This window comes from Mauremys reevesii, unplaced genomic scaffold (genome assembly GCF_016161935.1).
Source record: "Mauremys reevesii isolate NIE-2019 unplaced genomic scaffold, ASM1616193v1 Contig2, whole genome shotgun sequence".
NCBI lineage: Eukaryota > Metazoa > Chordata > Testudines > Geoemydidae > Mauremys > Mauremys reevesii.
In genome coordinates this window covers 3,507,800-3,516,496 of record NW_024100826.1, presented here as the reverse complement: position 1 = coordinate 3,516,496, position 8,697 = coordinate 3,507,800, and the positions used below count along the sequence as shown (strand labels likewise).

The 8,697-nt window shown below is 45.6% G+C and overlaps 1 long non-coding RNA gene across 1 annotated transcript; it reads left to right on the top strand.

Annotated features, from left to right (window-relative positions):
• The first annotated feature begins 201 nt into the window (after positions 1–201).
• On the top strand, positions 202–4,061 carry LOC120393457. Its single transcript, XR_005592044.1, has 3 exons — positions 202–267; positions 2,252–2,422; positions 3,771–4,061. It is a non-coding gene; the product is annotated as an uncharacterized LOC120393457 (long non-coding RNA).
• Positions 4,062–8,697: the final 4,636 nt, after the last annotated feature.

Sequence of the window (8,697 nt, the reverse complement as noted above, 5' to 3'; positions counted from 1 at the left end):
TTAAAAGCGGCCTGGCAGGGCTTGAGAGCGGCTGCTCTCAAGGCTGGGCTGATTAAGGAAGTGGCTGCAGCAGGGGCCACACCCCAAACTGAGCAACAGGGCCTTATAAGAAGGCCAGGGAAGCCAGAAGCACAGACAGTCTCTTTCTGCCTTCAGAGAGAGAAGGGCCTGGCTGCATGGAGCTAGAGACTGGATACCTGAGTGGAGCAGGGCTGGGGAGCTCTAGCCTGGAAAGCCCCAGGCTGTGGCCTAGCAGAGGACTGACAGGTACTGGGGGATGCAGAGGGCAGCCCAGGGGTAGGCCAAGGCAGTAGGTCCAAACCCTCCTTGCCAGTGATGAGTAGGCTGATACTGCAGTCTGCCCCAGGACGTGGGGCTAGACAATGACTGGCAGTAGCCATAAACTGAGGCAAGGTGGGGATAGAGGGTGGGGGTTCCCCAAGGAGGGGAGACCTTAAGAGAAAGGGGTTACTGCTGGGGGCAGCACCCCATGTGAAAGGGCACTGGGTCCAGGGAGGGACATGGGGGCTAGAGGACAGGCGGATCACTGGCCTGCAGAGGGTACTCCAGGGCTGGAACGAGCTAATTCCCCGGAGTCACCAGCAGGAGGCGCCGCAGGGATGAGTTCGACCCGTCTACACCTATCACTTAAAATCTACCATTTGTAATCAATAAAGTTAGTTTAATGTTTATCCTTACCAGTGAGTTTGACTGAAGTGCTTGGTAAATCTGCTCAGGTTACAAAGGCTGGGGTATGTCCACTTTCCATTTAATTTCCAGTTAATAAACTTGCATTTCTCAAGAAAGGGTCTTGAGCACTGCAAGATGGTATATTCCTAATGTACGACTCATGGAGCTGGGGAGATTTGGTTGAGGCCTTTCTCTGTGATTCATGCGTGGCTCTGGAAGCATTCACGGAATCTAGTTGGATATGGGGCTCCACATGTGGTTGTACTGAATGGTAACAGCACCAGAAGGGATTTGCTGCGTGCCACCAGTATGGCATTGTGAGAAACAACCCTGAATAGAAAGGGGACACAGTGGTCCCACAGTCACAGGTTGCATCTTGAGGGTCCCATCACACCTCCCCATTGGGCAGAGTAACCAATATTTTAAGGCAAATGAGGTGATGAAGGAGGCCGTGCAGATGACAGCTTTGATGGAAGGGGTGTCTCGAGGTGTGTGCAAGATTTAGCAGCGGGGATGGGATCATGCTTGGGTGTGCAGGGGGCTCATTGTGAGGCCTCGAAGGAAGACAAAGGACAGCTATACTTGTGGGTGTTCCTTGAAGTGCATATGGTCATAGCCAGTCTGCTGCCATGGTTACCCATTCAGCTAGCTGGCAGCTCCATCAGGAGCCCAGACGCTACAGGTGGGTTACAGAAACCAGCACAACTTCTGCTTTTATAATCCCTACAGAGACTCTGGAACAGGCCCTGCCACCAGGGTCACACAGTCGCCCTCCTTTCAGGGGCTCTTCCCTCCCCACACCCTGGGTAACCCCCTGCCATAGGGATATTTTTCTCTTTGTCTCCCCCACTTTGCTCCCTGGTCTCAGTGGAAGGTGGGTGTGATGCTGCCTGTGCTGGGCCTCCCAGCTGCCTCCTCTCACCATGCCTGATGGTCAGAGCTGGGGACAGAGACAGGAGACGTCTGCATCCTGTAGGGGAACAGCAGAGCCAGTGCTGGGGGCGCGGAGGGGCAGGATCTCCCAGCTCCTCCTGCTCTGAGCCTGGTCCAGCTGCCTGGGGAGGTGGCTCCCCCTACAGCCTCCCTGTAGTGATGGCGCTGCTCTGATTGGGTTGCACCATTGCGGGGCTGATCAGTGGCAAGACTAACCTGATTGGGCAGGAGCTGAGTGGGCAGGACTTAAAGGGCAACTTTTTACTCTTTCTGAATTCTGGTTGTCCAATGGAAAGGGCTTGGAGGCGGTGCTTAGAAAGGAGTCTTACCCCAAACCTTATTCCACATTGGTCAGTGGCAGAGGTTTGAGGTATCTGGGCTATTCTCACTGTTTCTTGGTGAAAGGCAAGGGGCAATGGGTGGAGTTGTCCAGTGGAAAAAAACAATAGGTGGAACTTCCTGTATAAGTGATGGGTCTTGAGACAGAGTCTGTCGCAGGATTTCTGGCTCATTCTCGATGCTGATTGTTCAGGCAGAGGGGCTAGTGGGTCGGGCCACCTGTCAAAGCAGCTGTGACAAGCCCCATTCATATCATGATCCTCCTTCTCTGCCTTTCTCTCTCCTGCAGCTTGCGGTACTGCGGTATCACAGCTCCTGGCAGTGGGGATCTCGCCCCTGTTCTCAGAACCAGCCAGAGCCTGACAGAGCTGAAACTGCGTGGTAATAATCTGGGAGATGCTGGAGTGCGGCTGCTGTGTAAGGGGGTGAAACACCCGAACTGCAAACTGCAGAGACTGTAGTAAGTAACAGCCGGTAGAGATAGAGGCCACTATCTGGAAAACCACCCATCACAGGACCTGGATATTTCCGGGGATGTGTTACGATAACTGCATCTGTATACCACTGTGAGTCCAAGTCAAAATCCAACCCAGGGCAGAAATCTGAAGTAAAAGAAGCGGGCATATTGCTCCAATCTACCTCTGTTACAGGGGGATTTTAATTTAAGGGAAATAGAATCTGAGTGGGGCAGAATATGCAGAAGGTGCTGAAACTATTGTTTGAAAATAAAATACCTACACAAGCAACTGCTCATTAGGAGGGGAGGAAGACTGGAGGTGAAAGAGTAGGTGGTAAGAGGGGTTGAGGCTCAGGAAACAGGGGTCTAGCAGGAGTGGGAAGGAGACGGATGGGAGCTGGAGAGGGGAACATGAGAGAGTGTGATGGACACAGGGGGAAAATAGTTTGTGTGAACCACAGCCTGGGTTTCCCCAGCCCCTCTACAGCGATATGCCCTCCCCCATCCCTGCTGCCCTCATGTGAGCCATGTGACAGGAGATTGCTTGTTGTGGGTGTCTGAGCTCATTTTCCTACCCCACGTGAGCCAAGATCTGGGGAATCTCTGCCAACTGGCTTAGAACTGGCATGCTCAGAGCATGCACCAAAAACACAGTGCTGAGACTGGGGTGAGGAGCTAAGAACTGATACGCTTGGCACATATCAGAAATTCTGTGGCACTGAGGAGAGGGAAGGGAACAACCACCGAAATGAATGGAGCAGTTCATATATCTGAGCTAATTTTCAGACTATAGTCATCCCCATGGGGTTTTCTCTTTCAGCCGCGAACATCTGATTAAATGAATGGGCCATTTAACACCAGTCTGAGCCTTCAATTTTGAGGGGTGAAACACACCCAGGGTGGAAATCTGAGAACGAAATATAAATATGTGGGAAAAATTAAATGAAGGTAAATGCCCACACCACCTTAACTCTGCCCTCTCTGAGTGATGTCTCAGAATGCCCATAACGTACACACATGCAATCAGGCATTTCATTTGATGGACAGATGCTACCTGCTCTTGACTGACACTCAAACACTGACCCTACTCCCCTGAGACAATGCCACACTTGTAAAATTTAACAACCCCTTCATACCCTTTACAATCCTGTCAGACTTGCACACAGGTTACCTCCTCAACCTATATTCTCCCCTACCCATCATTAAATCCCCAGACTACTCTCCTATCCCACCTCACTACTGACAATTGCCATACCACCCAGTGTCCTGCTACTGACACAACCTCCACAGTTCTATACTGGAATGATGCAGCCTGGAACTTCATGGCTCACATGCACCTCTTTCTTTTGAGAATATACAGGAGGAAGACTCAGAGGCAGAGCTCCTTGTATCACAATCACAGCTCTTCCCAGCTGCTTCGACTTATTCCTCCACTATTCAGTAGAGTTACAACTAACGGAGTGAATGCATCTGGAGGACATGCACTTAAACCCAGTGGCTATTGTCAGCTCCAAGGGAGCAGAGTTAAGGTTGTGTGGGTGTTTGCCTTCACTTTGTATTTCCTGGTTTTCTGAAGTGTGAGAAGGGCATAAGCTATCACTGGGCAGCCTTAACTCTGAATTAAACAAGATTTGTCATTTAATTAGTGTATTACAGTGTTGCTTAAGTGCCCCAGCCACGATTAGGGCCTCAGTGTGTTAGGCACTAGACATGTTGTATTGTTAGGTGTCACCAGGCAGTTCTCTTATAGTCTTCCAAGTTCTTTTTTAGCACGTAAGCAAGGTTTAGTCGTGGGGTGACACGGGTTGTGCAGTTTTGGGAAGGAGGGAACTAGGCAAGCAGCCAGAGAGTTTGCTGTCTGCATTGTGCCTTGATTACAGTCTATTCTGGAGGCAGGTTTCTGCTTGGGAGTTTGGTGTTGGGCTGAGATCCCTGAAAGAGGAGACAGCCCTTTATGCTGTGTGGCCATCTCATTCCAGGACACAGGCAAGTGGAAGGAAATATTATTCCCATTTTTAGATGAAAAAATGAGACCCAGAAAGATGGAATGACTTTCCCAAGGTCACACAGGTAGTGTATGATAGAGCCAGGAAGTGAACACAGATCTCGTGAGTTCTCATCCAGGGCTTTAACTGCACAACCAGGCTTTCTTGTGCATGGAGCTATATTCATTCTTGTGTTTCTTGACTTCAGAATTGTGCCTTTTTTTAATGGACATGTCTCTTTTATATGGTTAAGGTTATTAAGGCAGAGCTATTTAACCAGAGTACCACTTGGGCGTCCCTCCGGATTACAGCTACCAGAAGCTCCCATTCAGGGTAGAAACCAAGATCACAGAGCTGAACCTGGTAGCTCCCTTAAAGGGACAGTGCATCCTATGACAGCATGTTAAAATGTCTCAGCAAATTCAGCCTTAACTTCTCACAAATGAGTGTTCTACTCAGAATGTCTCCTGAGGGCACTAGAGGATGGCCTAGGGATGATATATATAAGAGAGAAGCTTTAAGGAATTATAAAAAAAATGTTGTCACTGGGCACTAGTACTGAACTAACTTGTAATTAAAGTAGAGCCCAAAATTGCAATTGATTGGTCATGGGTGGGGGTTGTCCTCATGGGTGATGACTATATTGTGGCATATGCTTCAAAAGCACTAGTTAAACACCACTTCCCATTGAGAGACACATGCTGGCTGTTGTGTCTGGGGTGTATTCTAGCTCTATTGATTTTTTGATGTTCATGAAACTTAAGTGCTGGAAGCCATATCACACAATCCACTTTGCAAAGCATCACCCTCCATTTTATTGTGATGATTACAATACTTTGATTTTTGGGGCCTTAGCTCCTGGAGTGATGTGAATAATTTAGAATTTCGGCTTAAAATTTATTTATAATGTTTCTCAGCCCTCATGATTGTGGAGAAAAGATTAAAAATGTGAACCATGTGTAACCTACACATTCAGGAACTAGCAGGCTAAGAAAAAGCAACACAAAAGCATTAATTTTAATCATGATTTTGGGAACATGAAGTCTGACTTTTGAACTCCTGCAACTGGCAAGACTTCCTATTGTTGTCAGATGTCACTCTGTCAGATGTTGATAACCGTTCGGCTGAATGCGTGTACTCCTTCTGTGTGCTGCCCTCACTCTGCATAGATAGCTGGCACAGCAGACCCCAAAAGAACCCACAATGACCACAGAATCAGATAACGTACGAAGGCACCCAGCCAGGTTTATTGGCAAATGAAGCACAGTAATAGTTTCCAGTAGACTACAGGATTTACTACAAATCTGTGCCCCCTGACAATGGACTAAGCTCACTCATTGCCGGGATTTTCCAGTGCCCCCTAAGCTGGACAAAGACAGCCCCTCTGGGATACATTTTTATACACAATTACAAACAAGTTATACCTCACTCCTGACATATCGGGTGCCACCCTTTGACATATCAAGGTGCCGCCCATTTCCTTGTACATGGTCTTCAATCATGACATCCCTATGTGTCATGCTGTCATCCTGACTTTATCCTTAGGATGGGTCAGTATGTTCTTGTTATCTATGGGGAGTTTTCTGGAGTCGAGGTGTTCTGGTACCGCATTTCTGGAATGTGCCTGTGTGAGTGTCTGTGCCTAGCAATATCAGCCCTATGCTTGCCTGATTCTATGAGCAGGGCCTGCCTGTTGCTCACAACCTGACTTTGCTTTATATTACCCATTTCCAAAACAACCTTTCACAGGCTCAGACAAGAAACAAAAAAAAGACCAGCCTCACAGCAGCATGACAAAGTAATTGTAGATGGCCGGCCAGGGGAATAATCCTTAGTGCCCCTACCAGAGAACCATACTGGTACAATATATATTGTAACATCAGGGGTATTGGAAGGAATGAGGCTAAACCACATTACCTAAAATCAAAAAATCTCTTAACACAGCAGTGCCTGTTTACCCTGGAGCAGAGACGGGCACACCAGTAACCATAAGAACACTTTGTTTCAGTTTCCCATTCCTTCGGCCTCTTTCTCTCGCCACAACCCCCTGCAGCCCAGGCACCGGGGGAGAAGAAGCCCATTACAAATTAATTAATAATAGAGATTAAATTGCTGCACATGCAAAGGACATTGGCCCAATGCCATACAATTCAAGCATAGCCCACAGCTGTTAGTGTCAATGTGGGGCTATTTTATAAAATTGCCAGGGGGCTGATTAGATTTTAAACCTGAAATTTAACAAACTAGATTAGCTAATTTGAAATGCGTTTAGCCAATGAGCGTTTGCAAACTAATTGTAATGCTACATTCTTTTCAGGTCAGCTTTTACCTTGAACAGTATTTCTCAGATCAGGACATGTGGGGCTCTTAACTGATCAACAGTTTATTAATTCCCCCAGAACCATATATGTAAATACACTAGGCATTTACCGAACACTAAGAACACATGCAGAAATATGTGCAGAATCCTTAGTTATCAGTTCATTATTCCCACTAACATGCTTATAAAAAGAACACAGAAATACGATTGGTGGTGGTGTTGTACAACAAATCTCTCAGAAGTTTTTCTTAGTCAAAGGAATTTTATATTTCATTTATTTAAAAAAAGCCTTGTGAAATGCTAATTTCAAAGCAACTGGCCATTCTATATAATGACCATTGTACATAAGAGACTCTAAAGGCATTCTGCACTTCCTGTCATCAGAGGAAAAGCCCATGTGGGTAGAAGCTGTCAGGCTATTTTCTGACAGAAGAAACTATAAATGTGGATTCAGGGAATGATCCTTTATCTCTGACTGTGTTTGGACTCTTACAAGGAAATCAGATGCAAAAATGAGATCCCTAGAGGCAATCCGGGTACCCTGAAAAGACTTTTAGGACACTGGCAGTTTATTACATCACGACCACAATCTGGATTTACAAACTGTGACTCACCTGTTAATATATTTTACCTGCTTTAACTTCTCAGTTGCTCTCATTTCCTTTTCTTAGCCAATAAACTAACATCTAATGCAGGTTCCCCCTGCTCAGTGCACCTGCAAGTATTCAGTTCCTTCCCAAGGCATTAGACCTGCAGGTCTGTAGCAATAACTGAATTTGTCACTTTATCATGTACATTTTATGCTCCAATACTTAAAGAAGAATTTGCTCTGGCAGCTAATGGCATATGCAGAGACTATTGTCAAGAGCTGGTCAAGAACTTACCACTGGAATGATATCCTGAAGGAAAACTCAGCTTCCACAAAATAGAAACTTTGTGTGAGAATATTTTGATTTTGCATAAATATTTTGATTTTTCATAAGAAAATTCAAAATGTTTTTTTGTTTATTTTGGGTTTGTTCAGCCCAAATCAGAACTTTTTGTTGAACTGACCCAAAACATTTCATTATTAGCACATTGCCTTATGGGAGTTATACCTCAGGTCTTCATTCTTCTATGAGCTAGACTCCCTGGAGGTCTACGTCTCCCACAGTGCAGTGTAGACTCTCCTCTAATCAATGCATGTGATGCATCATGGGTGGATTGAGGCTGCATCATGGGAGACCTTGTCAATGCAGGAATCTTGGGCATAGGGGAGAATGGCTGCATACTACAATTGCAGGAGGCAATGCACAACAACAGGAAAATGCAGCTTAATGCAAAATATTTCATTTGGGTTGAGAGGGCTGAAACAAAAAGTTCCTTCATTTCTAAATTGAATTTTTTTTTTAAATTTCTGTTCCATGAAAATTGACACCTCATCTTTTTTGTCAGGCTTTGAAATGAAAACTTTGGACCTAACTGTTAAATGAGGACTCAGGCTCTGTGAGTCACTTTCAAACAACATAGGAACCAGCATGAAAAGCCTTTTCTACTTTTACTTCAGGCTGTGACTGAAGTTATTGTTGTTTTAAATGCTCACGGAAGACTCCACTTGGATCTCTGACAAACTTAACAAAACAACTTTTAGCTACATTATCTTTCTTTTAACTTTTCTTCGGGTTTTCTTTTAAATATATCTTTCAGTTTTAAAACTTGTTTTTATTATAATAGTATGTAACCCCTCCTCTCTTTTCTCTCCCAGACACTTGCTATCACTGATATTTGGGGTATTTTCTCTCCATTCCTTGCACGGATCAGGTTCTGGCTTCTTTTTCTTTTTTGGCTCCTGGTATCTCCACTCAAAGAGACTCTGCACTATGCCCAGTGCACAGGGTGACTGTCCTTTGATAAAGCCATGATAATACTTCAATCTGTAAAGAAGCGTAAAGCCCAGTATACAAGGGACAATAGAGTAAATAAAATAAGCCTCA